General features: G+C 37.0%; 1 pseudogene; it reads left to right on the top strand.

The window, feature by feature from the left end:
• The first annotated feature begins 17,400 nt into the window (after positions 1 to 17,400).
• LOC144251772 (ataxin-10 pseudogene) lies at positions 17,401 to 19,126 on the top strand (annotated as a pseudogene).
• Positions 19,127 to 20,199: the final 1,073 nt, after the last annotated feature.

Below are 20,199 nucleotides of genomic sequence, written 5' to 3'. Positions count from 1 at the left end.
CATATGCCATATGTTCATGTCATAGTAATAGATAACATTACTCTCAGTACCTCCAGAGGTAATCTTTTAAGATGTTTCTCTACAGGGACTTCCTTTTTTGCTTCAAATCCTTATAATCATTCTGTGAACTGAGGATTTTATTAGTCCCCTTGCATAGAATAATAAACTGAGTCATAGAGGGGTTAAGTGTGGATAACTCAGCTAGTAAATGGAATAGGATTTATATCCAGGCAACTTAGTGATTGATCATACATTATCTTGCATACTATTTTACCTCTCTGTTTGTGGCCACTTGCCTGTGCAAAATCTCATAAGGGTCATTTCAACTGTTCTATGCTTCTATACATATTTCTGGTCCACAGTCTGAATCAATGTATAGTTCTTATTTTTTTTACTCATTTAACATTATGCATAAAAGCTTTACAATTCAAATAAGTATAATTTTAGTACAAACTACTACTAAATGAATGCTTTTCAGAACACATTTTGGCATATGAAGTTAAGTAAGAAACAGTGCCTTTCATTAAAGAGCTTACAGTTCTGAGAGAGGAGTAACACATGCATTCAACTAAATATATCTCAAAGCAGAATGTTCTAACTGGTAAGAGAGAAACATAAACAACATACTCCAGAAACACAGAGGAGGGAGAGATTCATTCTCACTTGGCAAGTGGAGGGCCATGGACTTTGCCTCAGGGAGAAGGAGATTAAGGATTTGTAGGAAGCAGGATAACTATGAGACATGTGGGCATAGATATTGTGCAGTTTGGAAAAAGGGACATTCTTTCCAGCAGCTTCAGTTTGTGGAGGCTTCTGAGGAATGCAGTAACATGATGTGTCTCATTTAATGGGTGGACTATGAACACCAGGAATGACACCTTGAAACGTATCTATCCACTTTTCTGTTCTGTCACCAACTCTCTGGTTAAAGTAATATCAGTTCCTAGGGATGGAGATATCTTCCTTAATGGCTGTACATTTTTTGGCTTCAAGAAGATTTAGAATATAGCATAAAAGTGTTCAATACTCAAAAATATGGCATTCATATTTGTGTTAAGGAAGGCTTTGTTTATATTTATTATATATGCTTCAAAGAAGTAAAGATTTTGGCCATTTGGAATGGCAGTATAATAACTTAAAAATGTGCAGTTGAGTAATTGATTTCAACTTTTGATTTTCAATATAAATGTTTCTAAGTTTATATCTTGTATTGGAACATTGGAAAGAAGATCTTAAATAAGTTTTATCAGCATGATTTAATAGGCTAGAGAAGAACATGATTTGAATCTGAATAAACTTCTTTGCACCTCAAAGCCACCTGGGCAATGACAAATACAGTATGGGTAAAAGTTTAATTAGAGTGAGTTTAAGAGAGAATGGGAGGAGTAGAATTGTACAGACCTAGACATTGATGTCATTACATGGGTGTTGAGTGTGGTGCTGACTGTGACCTTTAGGTGATTGAGAAGGACCAGAGTGGAAGATAACAATACCATGTGAATTCACCTGTGGCACCTTTTAGGGTGGGAACTAGGCACCGGAGGTATTTACAGCTCTGGAGAGAGGGTTAGCATTCATGAATGTGGTTACTTACCTTTAATGAAACTCTGCTTTTACCTACAGTCTTTTAAAGCTGACAATTATTCTGTATTAGAAAAAAAAGGAAGGAAAATCTGACAGTGAAATTACCAAGAAAATGGAGGAACTGTGTATAATGGATTATTACTGATTCCAGATGAAAGAAAGATAATCCATTTTATATCTGAGTCTCATGAGACACCAGAGCCGAGGAACTCGGAACCAGAAATAAAGTTGACTTTCTCCTTCTCTCCAGAGCCTCAGGGTCACTCCTTTCTGCCCTTGTCTGCATGTCTGTGTCATTCTTTCCTGTCTTTTGCTGTAAACCTGCTTCTCTATTTCTCAGTGTTTATGCCATAAAATGATTCTTGCAGTCTTATATGTCTGTCTGAGCACTCAGAAACTGATAAAAGTGGTGAGTCATAATTGCACATTTCTAGGAGAAAAAAATATGACTGACCCAAGTCCAGACTCTTCTGACGAAGAGGGCAGGGTCATCTTAACAAGCACGAATAACATCCCTGAAATGGACACTCAATTGTCTTCTTGGAGAGGGGTGTGAGGGGCATGCAGGAAATGGGTGGGCATCTCTGGTGTAGCGGGACATGTCTGGAAAATGCAACTAGAGAAGAATATGATTCCAAATCCAATCTTTAAATAGAAAACAGTTTAAACTTTTTTTCCCAGAACATCAAAGGATTTTTTACACAGTTCTAGCTTTTCATCAAGTTTAAGAAATAAAACGAAGCTCAGTAATTAGGTCAGTGATTTTCAAAGCTTTTCCTTTTATTCCTTCAACAGAATCTTTTTTTTTTTTCCAAATGAAATTTCATATGTAACTTTGCAAGATAAAACAGATGTGGGTGCAATGCAGTGGTTAAAGTATTGTCATGGGCCCGGAATCCATACTGCTCATCCTCCAAAGGATATGTATTATATTTCATAGGCTCCATTTTCCACTTCTGTTTCTAACCCCTCTGCACCCACAGCATCCATATGAAACTACACTTGTGTTTCCTTAGGGGACTTTTATCTTTCATGACATGTTCAGCAATTTGTACTCTTATTTTTGGCACATATATTTTATGTAAGAGTTTTGTGCATGTGTGTGTTAAGTACCATGAAGGACAGGAACTTTGATTTTTGGTTCATCACTATGACCCTGCCTATCCACTGCCTGAAACAGGTGCTGAAGGAATAGTGTATTGAGTGAATTGGGATAAGTACAGAGACAGCAACATGTCACACCTTTAAAAAGATTCTCCTAACCAAAGTCTAGTGGTTGTCCAACAAACATTTGGTGAATTGAATCAACTTAAAAATGAAAATGTGACCTTTATCAATAACTTGATAATATTAGAGTTGTGGCTGTGGCATCTAATGAAAACTTGGCAGTCTTTGTGGATTAGCTAATGTATTATTCAGGACTGAGAAATTATTTGTGAGCTTAGAAGCTGCTAATAATAATAATAATTATTATTATTTTTGATTCTGAGTTTTCCCACAAATAAACCTATGTTGCAAATGAGATCCAGTAAAAGTTACTCTTGTAAACATTTACCATTTGCATAAAAATTGACTGCCTCTTGTATAGTGGATTATTAATTTGTGTATGATTCTATCTCAGGATATGTAGTCTAAGAAAATGAATCTTTGAATTTTGTTTTTCATATTTTAAAAAATTGCTAACATAGCTTTATTTTATAAAATCATTAATTTTGACATGAGAAATACTGTTTCACTTTTCAACATATCATTTTGAAAAGTTTAAGCATGTTAATGCCATAGATGTTTGTTACATTTACTATGATTTAATTAGTAGATAAAAATTCAATGAAAATTCAAACATCATAAATGGAGATTTGTAAAATAATTTTGAACATAAATGAACTAAAATTCCCAAGTAAAGGTTAGACTTCTTAGGATGCATTGTATAATAAGAATATTTCTCCACTGATAAGATTTGTAGCAGGAAAGTCTGGCACTTTAAATCTCATAAAAATTGTGAAAAGCTAATTTCAAAAACCTGAAGTACTATTGGGTGGTTTTTAGGTTGAAATTGGCTAGTTTGTTTTGTTTAATTTTTCATAGAGCTCATTGCAGAACTATACTGAGCAGTAGAGTGAGTTAGGTATTATACTCTATAGGCAGGATTGAGTCATGCGATTTCTGGAGAAATAGACAATAAGAAAGCAAATAGAAGGAACTGCTTTTTGAAAAGCATCCTTTCATGGAAAAGTTTTTGAAAGTAAGTACAAATTATAAGTATAAATGCAAGTAAACCAGTTGATATCTATCCTCTTTAAACCCTGGCACCTCAGGGTTGTTAAAAAGTAGGATTATATTGGAAAAAAATCTTGATTTTAGCATGAATTTATGATGGTTCCCTTGACATTGTACTTTTGTTATGTAACAAACTTGTTATGAATTCATGTCCTGATTATGATTTACCTATTGTATATTTTACATATTTTTTAGAATGTTTCATTTAATTTTTGGTAGGTTTTGACAGTGAACCTATTGTTTTTACTTTGAAGTTTATAATTTAGAACATAGCTGAAAATGTGTTAAAAGCAAACATAGATAATATAGACTCTTATCTTGGTGTAAAAAGTAGGCCTACATATTTGAGCTTGTATATCTATATATTTCTTCTCATGAGGAATAAAATCAACATAACAAGTTTTTCTGACATTTCAAGATCTTTCTTTCCTTCTCTTTTTTTTTCTTTTTCTTTTTTTTTTTTTTTGGTACCAGGGATTGAACACAGAGGTGCCTAACCACTGAGTCACATCCCCAGCCCTTTTTATGTTTTTTATTTTGAGATAATCTTGCCAAGTTGCTTAAGGCCTAAGTTGCTGAGGCTGGTGTCTAACTTGTGATCGTCCTGCCTCAGCATTCTGAGTTTTTGGGAGTACAGGCATGCTCCTCCATACCCAACTCAAAATCTTTCCATGAACTTCATCATACCAGTTACTGATTTTAGTCAAATGAGGACATCTCTGAGAAAGATGCTAGTATAATGAGCAAGTCAGATAATAAATGGATATTTTATGAATTGCATCTTTGTATTATAACTATTGACTTGAAGATGCATTTATGTTTCTTTGCATGTAAATGTTGGAGCCTGGGGATTTGGGAAGGCCCATGACATTGTTATTCTGAAAATGAAGGCGCTAGGTCAGGAGGTCTACCACGGAAGCTCACCATCAGTAAAATAGTCCCATATGTGGTCATGAGAACAAACATGAGTGTTCTGACATGCTTGTGGTGGCTCTTTCCTGGAAGTGCTTACTCACTGTCTTCTCAGTTTCTGATTTGAGGATAATTAGCCATTTTTACTGTGACAGAAGAATTAGCTCCAAGACAATTGTTTCACCATGGGGTGTCAGTTTGAAATACAGTCATATTTCCTATTCCAGTACATTTAGGAGTATTTCAGTGCTTTTTACTTGAGATTCAGGGTGGCACATTGTGCTTTGAGTAGGTTTTGGGAGGGAGTGGTTGAGATGTGCTCCACCCTGCTCCCAGGGCCCAGCTCTGCCCTTCAATTTTATATCCTATTCTGTTCCCACTGAAACACAGCTAAGGTTTTGCTGCACAGTAGTTCCAAACCCTTTAACAGTCCCCCCAACTTCCCCATCTAGGGCTTTAGTCCACTATTCCCATTTATCTCCCCATGGCTCCCCTTCCTATTTACTTTCACCAAAGCCAACTGCTCACTGTGCCTCATGAAGGCCTTTAGCTGCCCTGCTTCTTACCTTTTCTTGCTCCTTTGTTCATTCATGGAATAACAATATATTTGGGCCTACTCTGTGCCAGACACTACTTCATTCTCTTCACCAAGAATAACCCCTTTTTAAAAAAAATGTTCTTATTCTTATGTATTATCTTATTCTTCATGCATAGCCAGGCTGGAATACTTTGGGAAGCCTTCCTTGATGGACCTGATAGCCTTCCTACTGTACTCTTCTGGGATCTCATGATATATTACCACATGATCTGTATTTTTCATAAGATGAGTCACATTCTGCTTTGCATTATTATTACTCATGCAAGGCTTTTAGTGCATTTATTAGGTCAGAGTCTCCTTGAGAACATAGACTGTGTTAAAATTCCTCTGCTTTCCCCATAATACCCAGTGTGCTACTTTGCAGGTATTCATAAACGCTTGTGAAATAAATAACTAAAATCAGTTTAGTGCAGGCTGATTTCTATGGTGAGAAATTAGGAAACCAATGCGTTTACTTTATGATGTTTTGTGGTCTTGGTACAGAAGCTTTCTAAATAATTAGTACTTAATTGCCTATCTTGTAGTCCCATGAATTTTATTTCCCTCTGGTTTTTCCTTATTTAAAATGTTTAGATAAAAGGAAAGAATAAGGACAGATACAAGAGAACATAATTTAATGTAGATCAAATCAGTTTTTGAACTTGAGTTATCCAGACATCTTGGAAGTGGGACTTTGGGAGGTGGGAACTCCATGAGATTGTTATGTAAATCTGGTGGGTATTGCTGGTAGTTTTAATCCAATTCTCAAAGAGACCTTTTATATAAAAATAAAACCCTACTGTTCTACGCTTTCTTCATCTATTTATTTTATCCTGGCATTTCGAGGAATGTCATTATATATGAAAGGCTTTTTAGAAACTAAGTTCTTTATAAAAATTATTTTTAGAGATTAACATAGTTGTCAGTAAAACACCATGCTCTAGAAACAGTCATTTGCTATAGTTTGCTAAAAGACTGTTCAGGAGTAAGAGACTTGAGTGAATGTGTGTTTTATTTTTATTTTTTTTAATGAGATAGAATACAAAAATGTGAAGTCAAAAATTCTAAAGGCTGATGAGTAATTATGAAAAAGCATATGATTTTTCCCCCAAACCTAAAATAAATAGAAAAAAATGCTGCCTTGTTTAAGGCTGGCCAAGTCTTGGAGAAACAGAGAACACAGTGACTCTGGAGGTGACCAGCAATCTATTGGCTCAGTACTTAAAACTGTGCATCATCACTCAGTATCCTTTAAAGCTGTTGGTATAACACACCTGATGGGAAGCAGGCCTCTGTGGTTATTAAATAGTAGCTTGTGCCCTCACTAACATTGTTTTTCAGTGTTGCTCATATTAAAAAAAATAATCCCTTGGTTTAGCCCTCCACAACATGGTAGTGAGTTACATTTCTAAATCCATTTTCCCAGTGTATCATACACAGACCCTAAGTTTCTAAGAAGGTGCACCATTGTAGTGTCTCCCAATTTTCAGCTTTCTTCTTCCTTATCTGTTGTTCTTTCCTTACATGGAATTACTGAATTTTTGTATTCCTTAAACCAGTTCTAAAGATTGAGCACAGGTAAGAAAATGCATATTCAGTGAGTATACTTATTCACTCAAAAATGAGTAAAGCAGAGCTCTGTCTTTAGGCAGGTAATGGTCTGTTTCTGCTATATAAAGAAGAATAAAGTGTTAGTATGTGATCACTGTTTGGTACACAGGTGCAAGTACCCCCAAAATAGGTTCTTTACTTCAAATCCTATATGAGACAGACCTTTGTTCATTTCTACCTAACTATTATATATTTGAAAAGAATAGTGGAGATATGAGCACATGCCAAGGTGTAGAAAGAATTCTTGCCTATGTGCTCTTCTTGAAAACATCATTTTAAGACATTCTAGATGGAAAATAAATAATCAAAATAAGTAATGGTTAAATTACAGTATAAATGCACTGTTAGTCATTTCTGAAATGAATAAAGTGCGAAAAAGATAGGATTGCCAGATTTAGCACATAAAAATACAACACATCCACCTAAATGTCATTGCTGAAAGTCCTTTCCTTCAAATTTTCCAAGCCCCTCTCCAGGGTGAGAACTGGCTTAGACTGAGGGATAGGATAGAAGAGATAAGGACAGGTATGAAGGAAACAAGTGGGACAACACAAGAGTGGCCACAATTTAAAGTCCAGATCTAAAAGTCACTTTCACACACTTGGATCACAAAGAGCACTATTAAATAAATTATTAGGCCTTATCTAATGCACCACATAGTTTAATTTCACAAAAAGCATATGGTTTTTTAAAATCCACAAAGCAGAATGCATCAAAAGCAGGGAAGAGAAATTGATCCTGTCCTGGTAATGGTCAACATGTCAGAAAATGACCCCTTTCCTGTGAATGGTCAGCATGTCCAGTTCTGAACATAAAGGAGAATTAAAGATACCCTTTTAGATCCTGCCTCTGAATTATTAGATTTTATATATATATATATACATATCTAGCTAAGATGTACCATTCCTCTCCAATGTCTGTATCCTACCCTTTCAGAGTATATGCTTTTTTTTTTCTGTCAATTAAGTCAGTCTAGGCTTCATTTTGACCCTTCTTTAAATTCCTTTCTGAGGTGATGTCTGGGATCCTCTAGGCCTGAGTAGAAGTCTACCTCCCTTTTGGGGGACCTCTTTAGAAGCCCTGTTGCAGTGAAATCACGAGTGCTGTGCTTTGGAGCAGCACCTGGCTGAGATTTGAGCTATGTGGGTTTCAGTCCTATGTCTCCAGCTGGAGGAGCTCTCTAACCTTCTATTGTGCTCAGCGAGCCAAATAGATTTCCCCAGGACTAGTACTGGAACCTGTGGGGTGGCCTCTGCTCACAGAAGGGACAGATATACAGGGGTCATTATGCTGAGCATATTCTGGCTGGCACAGTATTTCTTTCCTGAATCTTGCACAAGACTGGTCCACCAGAGTGGTGTTGATACACTGATTATGGCTGACTTATCTACCATTGTAGAGGGAAATGAGGGTCAGGATACTGAGACTGGGAAGCAACACATTATTAGAGGTGCCATGACCCAGAGGAATAATTCCCAAAGTCTGAGTCCCGAACACAGAAGGGCTTTTACTTCTCTATATAAGCAAGTTTGAGATAATCAAGAAATGGAGTTGGTACAATTTTATTAGAGGGTGCATTTTACATTCCTTATATGGGTACAAACTTGTCAACAGTCGAGGGATTCTTAGCTCATACAGCTTAGGGGCTTTTAATGCACTCAGTCTAAAGGGGGATTATTTTTTCCCTGCTACTTTGTTTACTGCTTCTGCTACTGTGGCTATCTTGTTACAGGTACCTGTTAACTGCTGCAGGCCTCTAAGTTTAAATGTCAACAAGCAGAGTTGCTGTGTGTTAGCATGCAAAACTACAGTCTGTCAGCTCTTAAAACTGCTAAAATTTCCATTCTGTTCTACAATGCCATAGGACCAATAGATGAATGCAGGGTTCTGGGAGATGGAACCTTGAGTTTAAGCTGCTTGTAGGAATCACATTATTGCCCATGTGTTCCAATGGTAGAGCTCTCTCTAGTCTACTGCACCAGAGAGATAGGTTATCTCCCCATGCTGGCAGACAGGGAAGCCATCCACCCTTCTGCAGGTGGTCACATCCCAGGCCCTTTGAGAACTTTAGAGACTGTGGCTCTGTAACACCATTGGGCCCTCCTTATTAATATTATCTCTTACCCCTAATCTATGTGGATGCATGTTCTCTCAGTCAGTTTTAAGTCATATTATAAGAGAGATATATCTTTCTCAAATGGAACTCTTTCTCTGACCCAGCTCATCTCATTAACTTACATTTTTGGTGGTGTGTCAAGGGCAGTGTTGTAATTTCTAATTCACGATAAGGCAGGGGGCACTAGAGAAGAACAGCATTATCTTAGATTAGGTAGACGGAAGTGAAAGGAAGGGATAGGAAAGATAGTAGAATGAAACAGATATTATTTTGTGTATATGTGTGACTGCATGACCAATATGATTCTACAACATGTATACTCAAAAAATGAGAAATTATATCCCATCTATGTCTGATATTCCAAAATGCATAAATGCTTTCTACTGTCTTGTATAACTAATTAAAACAAATTAAAAATTAATAAAAAATAGAAAGAGATCATATCCTAGGAATGCAATTATTATGAACTGAGGAGTTCAAGAGACATTGTTGGAAGATGTTTGTTCTATGTTATAAAATTTCAAAAGGTACATTTTAGCATAAACAAAAAAAGGGAATTATCATTCATTGTTCCCTGCATGTTCTGAATAAGGCTTGCTTTTGTGGTCATCATTAATAAAGTACAGTGTTATCTCTTGATAGTCACTGGCAGCCAGGACAGTATCAGGGATGAATCAGCTTCCTAAGGAAGGATGTAACTGGCATGAAAAAGTTAGCATTGAAGAATAACAGAGGCAAAAAGATGTATATTATATGAATGGAAATGGAGGATATAATGCTAAGTGAAATTAGCCAGACACAGAAGAACTGTAGACTCTCTAATGTATGGAAACTTGAAAAAATGAAAAGGGGGAGAAAAAAGTAGAATTGAAAGTCTAAGTGTAATAATTGGGAAGGGTGCAGGGTAAAGGGAGCAAGGATAGAAGAAGGGTATGTGGACATAATTAATGATCAGTGAACCATATTTATATATGTGTGTGAATGGAAATATCATTGTGTACCCCATTAATTTGCATAATTCATATGTATTAATAATAATAAAAAAGATTTATATTGTTTCAGTATAAACAAATTTCAATTTTCTTCTTGGAACAAACAATTTCAAGTTCTAAGCCATGAAATTACAAGTAACAACAGTTTTGCTACCTTTTCCTTGCTGAGAGTGAGAATTAATTAGGAACAACACATAACAATAAAGGACATGAAAAGACAGTTCCTAGACTCATTCTGTTAAAGAAATCAAATCTAAAGAAATTTTTCATAAGAAATTATTCTTATGATACCATTATTTTGTTATAATTATAAATGTACTTTACCTTTATTGAAGCAAGGAGAAAGTATACAAAATTATTCATAAATCAAGCTACATTTGGCCTGAGGAAGGCTCCAGTCATGTCCTTACATAATTAACTGCAACCTAACTTAGTACAGAAACTGAAAACCTGACTTGAAATTTGCCTTGGTAATAAATAGGTGAGTGTCAACCAATCACAGAAGTTGCACTTCAGTCAATCACAGCCAGTCAACTATTCAAACTATAGTAAGAAGGCAAATATAGAGCTGTAACTAATCCAGCTGTTTCTGTACCTCACTTCCCTTTTCTGCATGTCACTTCCTTTCTCTGGCTATAAATATAAACTGCACAAGTGGTGGGGCGGATGCAGCATTCTGAATCATTTCCAGTCCAGACAGCTGCTCAATTCAAGAATGCAACTAAGATCTGCAAAACTAGATTTGTTGTAACTTTGTATTTTAATGGTATAAAATAAATTAAAATCACCTATGATTTTACTATTATTATTTGGACTTCTTACTTTTCTTCTAGTATTCATTTATGTGTAGAGCTATATATTTAGCAATATCAAAATTGATTTTGATATAGGTGAATATATAGATTCTAATATAGCTTTCCTTCAATATTTGAATCATACTATTCTAAACAGATATGAGAAATCAACCTATTATGTAATTGTCAAGTGATTCCAGAGGGGTAAGATATAAATTTTAAAACATTTAGTAATATGTCATGTAAAAACATTTAAACTATAAATTTTATTTGCAATGTGTATGCCTTGTAGTTCTAATTTTTTCATTCTGAGACAGTTTTTTAATCCTTGCTTTTCTTAAACTTCAAATGGAAAAGGATTTATATAACCTAAAAATGCTTACCTCTTAAAAAATGAAATATTTTAACAGTCCAATATCACAAATGAAATTTCTATGTACATGAAGTCATAAGGTCAATTGAACATAAGGTCAATGTAATGTCTGGAAAACAGTATACTTAAGATTCTATTTATTTTCAGTATTTTTCTGAAACAAACTTAAGACAAAAGTTTTTTTTTTTAAATGATTATATGTAGTCAAAGAATTGAACCATTAGAAAAATATGTTAATATTGACTAGCTGTATTTTAGTAACAATTGCTTGAATTAATTCATGCTTTTAAAAATTCACAAATGGATAATTACATCGGAGTGCAGTACACAAGAAAATGTTTCAGAATAACAGAATATATTTTATCCCCAAAAGCTCTCTTAGCAGAGAAGATTAGCACACCAAAGTTTACTTCTAAACTTTACTACAGAATTGATAGTCTGTTTAATATAAATAATAGACTTTTTAAAAACAGGTCATTGTCATCATTGTCTATTCCATAAGTAGATTGGTCTGGGATACATAAAATTGAGTTCTCAAAAAGGCTTGTTCTGTTCTCCCCAGTATTCAGTACAGATTATTGGAAGTGTTTCCAAAGCAAAAATCCATTTAGATAATTTATTAGATATTCAAAAATACGCTGCTTTACTAAACTTAGTTTCTAATATTTGGCTGATTCCAAATTTACTATTTCATTCTTCAAATAAGTGTATTTATATTTTGTATACTGAAAGCTTTTACAGTTGAGTGCTTCAAAGTATTTAAACAAAATAAAACAACAGAGACATGTTCTCATGTCTCTGAGGTGCTTGCTCTATTGTTTTGAAGCTTTTTAAATTTTGTTTTGTTTTTATATGTGTTCTTTTATCTATTGTAACCATTCTCTTTTCTCTTTTTTCATACTTTTTTTTCCTCAGGCACTCCTTCCATTGTATTTAGGCAAACTCACATTTGATGACATTTTTCTGACATAAATACAAATCAGTTTAGAAGAATTTTTTACCCCAAAAGTACAGGTAAATGTATTGATTTAACAAGAACAATACTCAAAACATTTTATTGTTCAAATGTATTACTAACGCAAGTTTATGATAGATTTGGAACTGGGTATCTACTCCAAATGCAGGTTTTTCTGTATTTTTTTTAACATTTATTTGTATGTATTCAAAAAGGAAATTTAAATTGAGTGCATTCATCATCCAAATTGATGTCAGGCTTAGGTTATTAGGAAAAAATCTGGCTGCAATAAAATTCTGGTCAATTCCATAAATCTCACAATGACTTTCATGTCATACTAAAGTACATCACATCGACCTCTAAAACCATACTACATACCAAAGAAAGAAAAACAGAATTGCTTCTGTCAGCATTAGCACAATGCTCTGGAAAATACTTTCTGCAAAGAAAAATAATTTACAAAAAGGAAGAGACACTTGTTTTACATTCAAGAAATGTGTGTCTGTTTGCTTGTTTTTTTTTTTTCATACCATCAAAAACTTTCTTAGTCTTTAACCATATAACAGACATAGAACTCAGTTTCAAAATTAATAGTCTCCACCACTATGTCTGAAATCATCCAAAACAAGAAATATATATTCTAGTTTTCATTACTTGAAGAATGATTTCCTTGTGACACTAAGTCAACATTATTTAATAGCATCATTTTTTAGAAAGAAAATATTAAGCATTCAACCCCTTAAATGAAATATTTGATTTACTGGGAAAGTTGAGTATTTTATGGGCTTTTCAATCTATCAGACAAAATCTAACAAATGAAATAATAATCACATGCTAGTGTCTAAGAGAAATCTAGGTGCAGGGGAAAATACAAAATAAATGTAAAATATGGATGGTGTTTCTTCCAGTTCTTAAAGAATTTCCACCAATCAACACTTAGGCTACTGTTAGAGAACACTTAAGTGTTCAATTATTACCATATCCCTGTCTTCACACATTGCACCAGGAGCGTAAACAAGAGATTCACAGACAAAATAAGCAAGGAAGATTCAGCCCTAATGTACAGTTAGGATGGACCTCTGGGCCACCATATTGGTATATCCATTGGAGGCGTCCAGTGGAAGAGCCAGCTGGCACAGCAGAACAATGGTGATGAACACCTTTCAGAAAGATAGACTTGGTCACCTGTGGCTGTTGCATCCCTCACCATAATGAGGTCTTCAGAGAAGCTGGAATACTATAGAACTGAATAGGCTGCAACTGGAATAAAGGAAAGAGTTGACACTGGATTACAGATGCAGCTTAAGCCCAAACATTAGCAATTACCCTGAGTTGTAAACCTACAGTCCTAAGTTTCACATAACTGACAATGGCTCCAAATCAACATTTTTCCCAATTTTAATGGTACAAACTCACATAACCCTATAGGGTAAATACTGTAACAGTCATTGGGAGCACAAATACTGATCATGTCACTCTTCTAGAACATGAGCCAAATCTCAGGCTATAGGATAGCTCCAGTGGCTGAGTTCTGAGCTCCTTCAGTTTTCTAGTTAACCCAGGAATTAGAAGAGGGTAAACAAGCACACTGAAAGGAAACACAGGATAATAGAGGTCTTTGTCCAATCTGATTTCCCATCCAAAGAGCACTGTTTGCCCCCATTTAGTCTCCACCACTACGTACCATTGTAAGGCTATGTAGAACAGTTTTAGGAATGAACCCCCAAAACATAGGCTCCCTGAGATGTAAGTCTTGCTTCTCTGGACCTACAGGCAGTATTTTAAAGAAAAAAAAGGAGCTGGAGCTAAGCTTTGAAAGATAAAGGATCCAAATAAGAGGAGGCCTTGATAGTAAGAAGAAGGGAAAAGTTGGAAGGCCCAAGGCAGTGATCTCAAATAAGAAAGAAGGAAGTAAACATTACATAGGAGAAGCAGGGAGGATACTAGCTAGTCACTACTTGAAGATGAGCCGGGGAACTATAGTACATACTCTGGAGTGGCTCATTAATTTTTGGTTCCAACTTCCATTTAACATGGAATCTTAGCTACGAAACACTCCAGACTCAAACCACTCAGATTCCATCACAGCTAGGATTCTGACTGAGAAATAGATTTCCCTGCTTCAATTTGGAAGGTCTTGATAGTGAGGCAGGCTGGCAGTGGGGGTCCAGATGATAGCTGACATGGTAGACTTGAGCTGGCATCATAGAATCAGCTTCCAGGTTAGCAGGAGGCTTCCTGATTTTGATAAACTCTGAGTGGTTCTGACACCTACGTTGAAGAAGGGGTTTCCCTTATTTGGTTTGCAGTTACTCTCTTTGTTTTCTTTTAATCTGATTATTTTGAAGTACAATCTGCATATAAACTTCCTGATTTTGAGCTATATAACCCATGAATTTTGGAAAACATCCACAGTAATGCAAATTCAAACTCTAGAACATTTTCATCACCCTGCAAAAGCAGACTACTATAGTGTGGCTTTTTATTGAATTTTGTATACAGGGAATTAAACAATATGAACTCTGTGGTATGGATCCTTTCACTTAGATCCATGCTCTTGAGATTCATCCATGTCATTGCATGTATTAATAATTTATTCTTTTAAAAAAATTCTTGTAGTGCTGGGGTTGTGGCTCAGTGGCAGAGCGCTTGGCTGGCATGCATGAGGCACTGGGTTCAATCCTCAGCACCACATAAAAATAAACAAAAGCATTATGTCCATCTATAACTACAAATTTTTTTTTTAAATTCTTGTAGTTATAGATGAATAGCATGCCTTTATTTTGTTTGTTTATTTTTATGTGGTGCTAAGGATCAAACCCAGTTCATCATATGTGCTAGGCAAGTGCTTTGCCACTGAGCCACAACCATAGCATCTAATTTATTCCTTTTGATTGCTGAGTAGTATTCTATTATATAGCTATGCCATAATCTGATTATTAATTCACCAGTTGATGAACATTTGAGCTCTTCACATTTTACAAATATTAAAATAAAGTGGTCAAGAAAGGACACAAGTTTTGTGTAGATGTTACAGTTTGGATTTGGAATGTCCACAAAGGCTCTTGTATTGAAGGCTTGTTCCAAGCTTCTGAAGCTATTGGGAAAGTTTGGAAAAATGAGGAGGTGCGGGGCCTGGTTGGAGCAGGTGGGTCACTGGGGGAATTCCCTGGAAGGTATATTTTATCCCTGGCCCTTGCCCTCCCCCTGCTTCCGCAACAGGAGTTTCTGCTTCACCACAGGCCTAAAAAAATGATGGGGCCAACCAACCATGTACTGATACCTCTAAAACCATGAGCTAAAATAAGTTTTTCTCTGACTTTGACTTTCTGACTCTGATAAAGGTTCAGTGTTTCTGAAATCCATAGTTACAGAAGGGGTTTCCTAATTTGGCATGCAATCTCTCTCTCTCTCTCTCTCTCTCTCTCTCTCTCTCTCTCTCTCTCTCTCTTGAGTTGTTTTTATCAAATATTTTGTTCCAGCAATGGGAAGCAGACTCACACAGTGGACCCAAGTTTTCATTTTTCTTGGATAAATACCTGTCATTAGGCTTGCTTGCCCATGTTCAACACTATAAGCTACCACCAAACTATTTAATGATTCTATAACTTCCCACTTCCTTTCTCTCTACATTCTTGACAACATTAGTGTTGTCTTGAATGTTACCTATTGTATTGTGTGTGTAGTGTCAAATTTCTTACCCTCCCCCCAACACTGTTAATATTTTGGGCAAGATAATTTTTGTGCTGAGCATTGTTGGATGTTTAATAGCATCTATGTCCTCTGCCCACTGCATGCCAGGAATATTGCTCCAGTTTTAACATTCGAAACTGACTCCTGACATTGCCAAAGTCCCCTGAAGGCAACTACTCCCCACCCCAGTTATCGCTATAACTTGGATTTACATTTTCCTAAGATAAATAGCAGTATTCACCTTTGCATGAGTTTCTATATAGGCTCTAGGAGTTTTCTTTCTGCCTCAGTAATTTGTATCTTTCAAGGAACTAGTCAGCTTCATCTAAATTGTCTTAATGTATTAAAATAAAATTGTTCAATTTTTTTACCTCATTATCCCCTTTAAAATCTGTAGGAAACATAGTGATGTTTTCCCTTTAGTTCCTGATATGAAAAATGTAGGCTTTCTTTATTTCTTTCTTGTTCAGCCTAGCCAGAGAGAGGTTCATCAGGCTTATTAATCTTTTCAAAGAACAAGGCTTTGTTTTCAAAGAATTTTCTCTATTGTTTTTCTGGCCTCAGTGTTATTAGATTCCTATCTATTTTATTATTTCCTTTATGTTTTATCTTCTTCTTTGATTTGGATCCATTTTTCTCTTTCTAATAGAAGGATCTATCACTCTAATTTCCTCTAAACACAACTTGGGATTCATCTTACAAATTTTTATTTATTATTTTTACTTTCATTCATTGCAAGTATTTATAAATGCCTTTGTAATATTTTGCTTTGACCCATGAGTTACTTGAAAGTTTTTAGAAATTTCTCTCAATCATTTTCATTTCTAATTGTCATTTCATTTGCACTGGGCATAGAATTCTAGGTTGGCAATTTTTTTCTCTAGGTACTTGAAAGAGATCACTCCATTTTCTCTAGGTTACATAGTTTCTGATAGGTATTTTCTATCATTTTAACATTATTTTCCTCTGGTTTTTAAGATTTTTTTTTTCTTTTTTGCAACTGATTTTCCACAATTTGGTGTATTTGAGGCCTGGTTGTTTTATTGTTTTTGTTTGTTGGTTGGTTTTGTTTAGTTTTAATGGTTGCTCTAGTTGGGTTTAATAGACCTTCTTACAAATATGTGTTCATAGTTTTTATTAAATTTAAACAGTTTTAGATCTGTTTCTTTCAGTTTTTCCCCTAAACCTCCTCCTTATCATTCAAATCTTCCCTTCCTCTCCCTCACTTTGTAGAATCCCATTCATACATATATTTCTTTTTTTGTTTCCATTGCTATGATTAAGATCAAGCATACTTCCGCCGCCCCCTCCCCGGCCTGCTCCGCGGCTCTGCGCGGCCGGGTGGCGGCTCCCGGGCTCCGGCGCTGCGTGCGGCCCCGCGCTCGTGCTGCCGCTCGGCCTCCGCCTCGCCTCCTGCCACCTCGGCCCCTCGGCCCTCGCCGCTCCTCCTCCTCCTCCTCGCTGCCCCTCGCCGCCCCTCGCCACCCCTCAGCGCCGTTCCTCAGCGCCGCTTGGCCGCGCAGGAGGCAAGATGGCGGCGCCCAGGCCTCCGCCGCCCGGCTCTCGGGCGTCATGGTGCCGGCGCCCATCCAGGATCTGGAGGCCCTTCGCGCGCTCACCGCGCTCTTCAAGGAGCAGCGCAACGGAGAAACAGCACCCAGGACCATCTTCCAAAGAGTGTTGGACATCTTAAAGAAGTCATCTCATGCTGTGGAGCTGGCCTGCAGGGACCCATCCCAGGTGGAACATCTGGCTTCCAGTCTGCAGCTGATAACTGAGTGCTTCAGGTGTCTCCGGAACGCTTGTGGGAGTGTGCTGCGAACCAGAATGCAATCAGAAACCTGGATACGATTGGTGTGGCTGTTGATTTGGTTCTTCTGTTCCGTGAACTACGAGTGGAACCGGACTCCCTCTTGACAGCCTTTCGCTGTGGCCTGCAGTTTTTAGGCAACGTTGCCTCACAGAAGGAAGACTCCCAGGCCATCGTGTGGGTGCACGCCTTCCCCGAGCTCTTCATGTCTTGCTTAAATCATCTAGACAAAAAAATTGTTGCCTACTGTTCAATGATTTTGTTCACATCTCTTAATCCTGAGAGGATGAAAGAACTGGAAGAAAACCTCAATATTGCAATTAATGTCATTGAAGCTCACCAGAAGCAGCCTGAGTCAGAGTGGCCGTTCTTGATCATTACGGATCACTTTCTGAAAAGCCCGGAATTGGTGCAAGCCATGTATGCCAAACTGAGCAATCAAGAAAGGGTCACACTGCTCGACCTCATGATAGCCAAGCTGGTGGGAGACGAGCCGTTGACCAAGGATGATGTGCCAGTGTTTCTGCGCCACGCCGAGTTGATTGCAAGCTCCTTTGTGGATCAGTGCAGGACTGTGCTGAAGCTGACCTCTGAGCAGCACACTGAGGACGAGGAGGCTCTGGCCACCATTAGGCTTCTGGATGTGCTGTGTGAAATGACGGCCAACACCGAGCTGCTGGGCTATCTGCAGGGCTTTCCTGGCCTGCTGGAACGTGTGGTCGATCTTTTACGACTAATTCATGTAGCTGGAAAGGATACCACAAACATCTTCAGTACCTCTGGTTGCATAAAAGCAGAAGGTGACATCTCAAATATGGCCGAGGGGTTTAAGTCTCATCTTATTCGCTTGATTGGAAATCTGTGTTACAAGAATAAAGATAACCAACACAAGGTGAATGAGCTGGATGGCATCCCGCTGATCCTGGACAGCTGCAACATCGATGACAGTAACCCCTTTCTGATGCAGTGGGTGGTATACGCTGTCCGCAACCTCACTGAGGACAACAGCCAGAACCAAGATTTGATTGCAAAGATGGAGGAGCAGGGGCTGGCGGACACATCCCTGCTGAAGAAGATGGGCTTTGAAGTTGAGAAGAGGGGGGAGAAGCTGATTCTGAAGTCCACTTGTGACAACCCCCCGCCGTGAAAGAACTCTCCATCCAATCATCTGAATTTTCAGAGTCTGACTTGTGGATGTTCCTCTCCACGATATGTGAAACTGCAAGTGTTTGAAGATGTGTCAGTGTGAACCTGGGAACTCTGGTCTTGTTGGTAGCAGAGTTCAGTGGCGTCAGCCACCATCAGAGTCCTCAACTTCCCCCTTTTCTTTGCATTACGCGTAGCTGTCTGGCCTCCCTTGTCCCCGCGTAGAATGTGTGTTAGTGTCACCTTGTGCATACTGTGGCAGCAGATAATAAAGCTCTGAGGGCACCGCCCTTCCTTGGCAAAAAAAAAAAAAAAAAAAAAGATTAAGCATACTCATTTTTTCCTTCTGCAATTTTTAATCTGTGCTTAATTCCATCAAGTGTAGTTCTTATTTTACTTACTTTTTCCTTTCAAATTTCAATTGTCATTTTTAATATGCTCTTTCCCTCCATGAACATATTTGAGCATATCTATAAGGCAGACTTGGAAATGACAAAGATTATGAGACTCATAGTCAGGTGTTAAACAACCAGTATGTATTTTACAGATTTCCACTAATTCACATTCTTCCAGTTACAGATCATATGTTCCTCTTTCTTTGTTTGGGTAGTACATTGATTGGATGCTAGGCATTGTAAAGTTTAAATTTGTGGTACCAGATATTTCTGTATCCTTTAAAGAATGTTGTACTTTGTCTTAAAATGTAATTAAGATATCAGGAATATGATTGCTCTGCCACTTGTTTTAAGATATGTTTGGTCAGGTTCAGAACACACAGTCTAGGTTTAGGTTGCTCCTATTAACTTTCCCTGCAACCTATCATGAGATTTCTCTGCACTCTGGTGTGTGGAAAATTAATCTGTTTCTAACACTGTATAACTGCTTGTAATGCTTCCTTTGATATTTTCAATAAATTCTTTATTTCATCAACATAGCCAGAGTATATTTCAGAAAAATGATAAATGAAAGGGGAAGAGTAGTTGCTGTTTACGTTACAGTTACATGCATAGGAGAATATAAATTATAAAAGACATTGAAAGTCAGGCCAAACTACCAAATTTCTATTTGATTCAAAACTATTCATTTAGGAGGTGATACAGTACACAAGGATTAAGATCTGGGGTGAAGTATTAGAGTTCCATGTATTAAAGAAAAGAAATTCTAGATATAAGGAGATAAGTTAGGAAAACAGTTCAATAATCTAGAAGCAATCAGTAGGGATGAGCACAGAGCTGTAGAAAAAGGAAAAAAATGTTCAATATGAGCAAATATTTGGAAAGAAGAAATTATTTGGAAGGAAGAATATGATGACAAACTGGAGAAAATGATTTTAGGAATGGAAAGGGGTCAAAGATGACT

Source organism: Urocitellus parryii, unplaced genomic scaffold (assembly GCF_045843805.1).
Source record: "Urocitellus parryii isolate mUroPar1 unplaced genomic scaffold, mUroPar1.hap1 Scaffold_205, whole genome shotgun sequence".
Lineage (NCBI taxonomy): Eukaryota > Metazoa > Chordata > Mammalia > Rodentia > Sciuridae > Urocitellus > Urocitellus parryii.
Note: the sequence above shows the minus strand (reverse complement) of the source record. Positions and strands in the feature narration are given on the sequence as shown.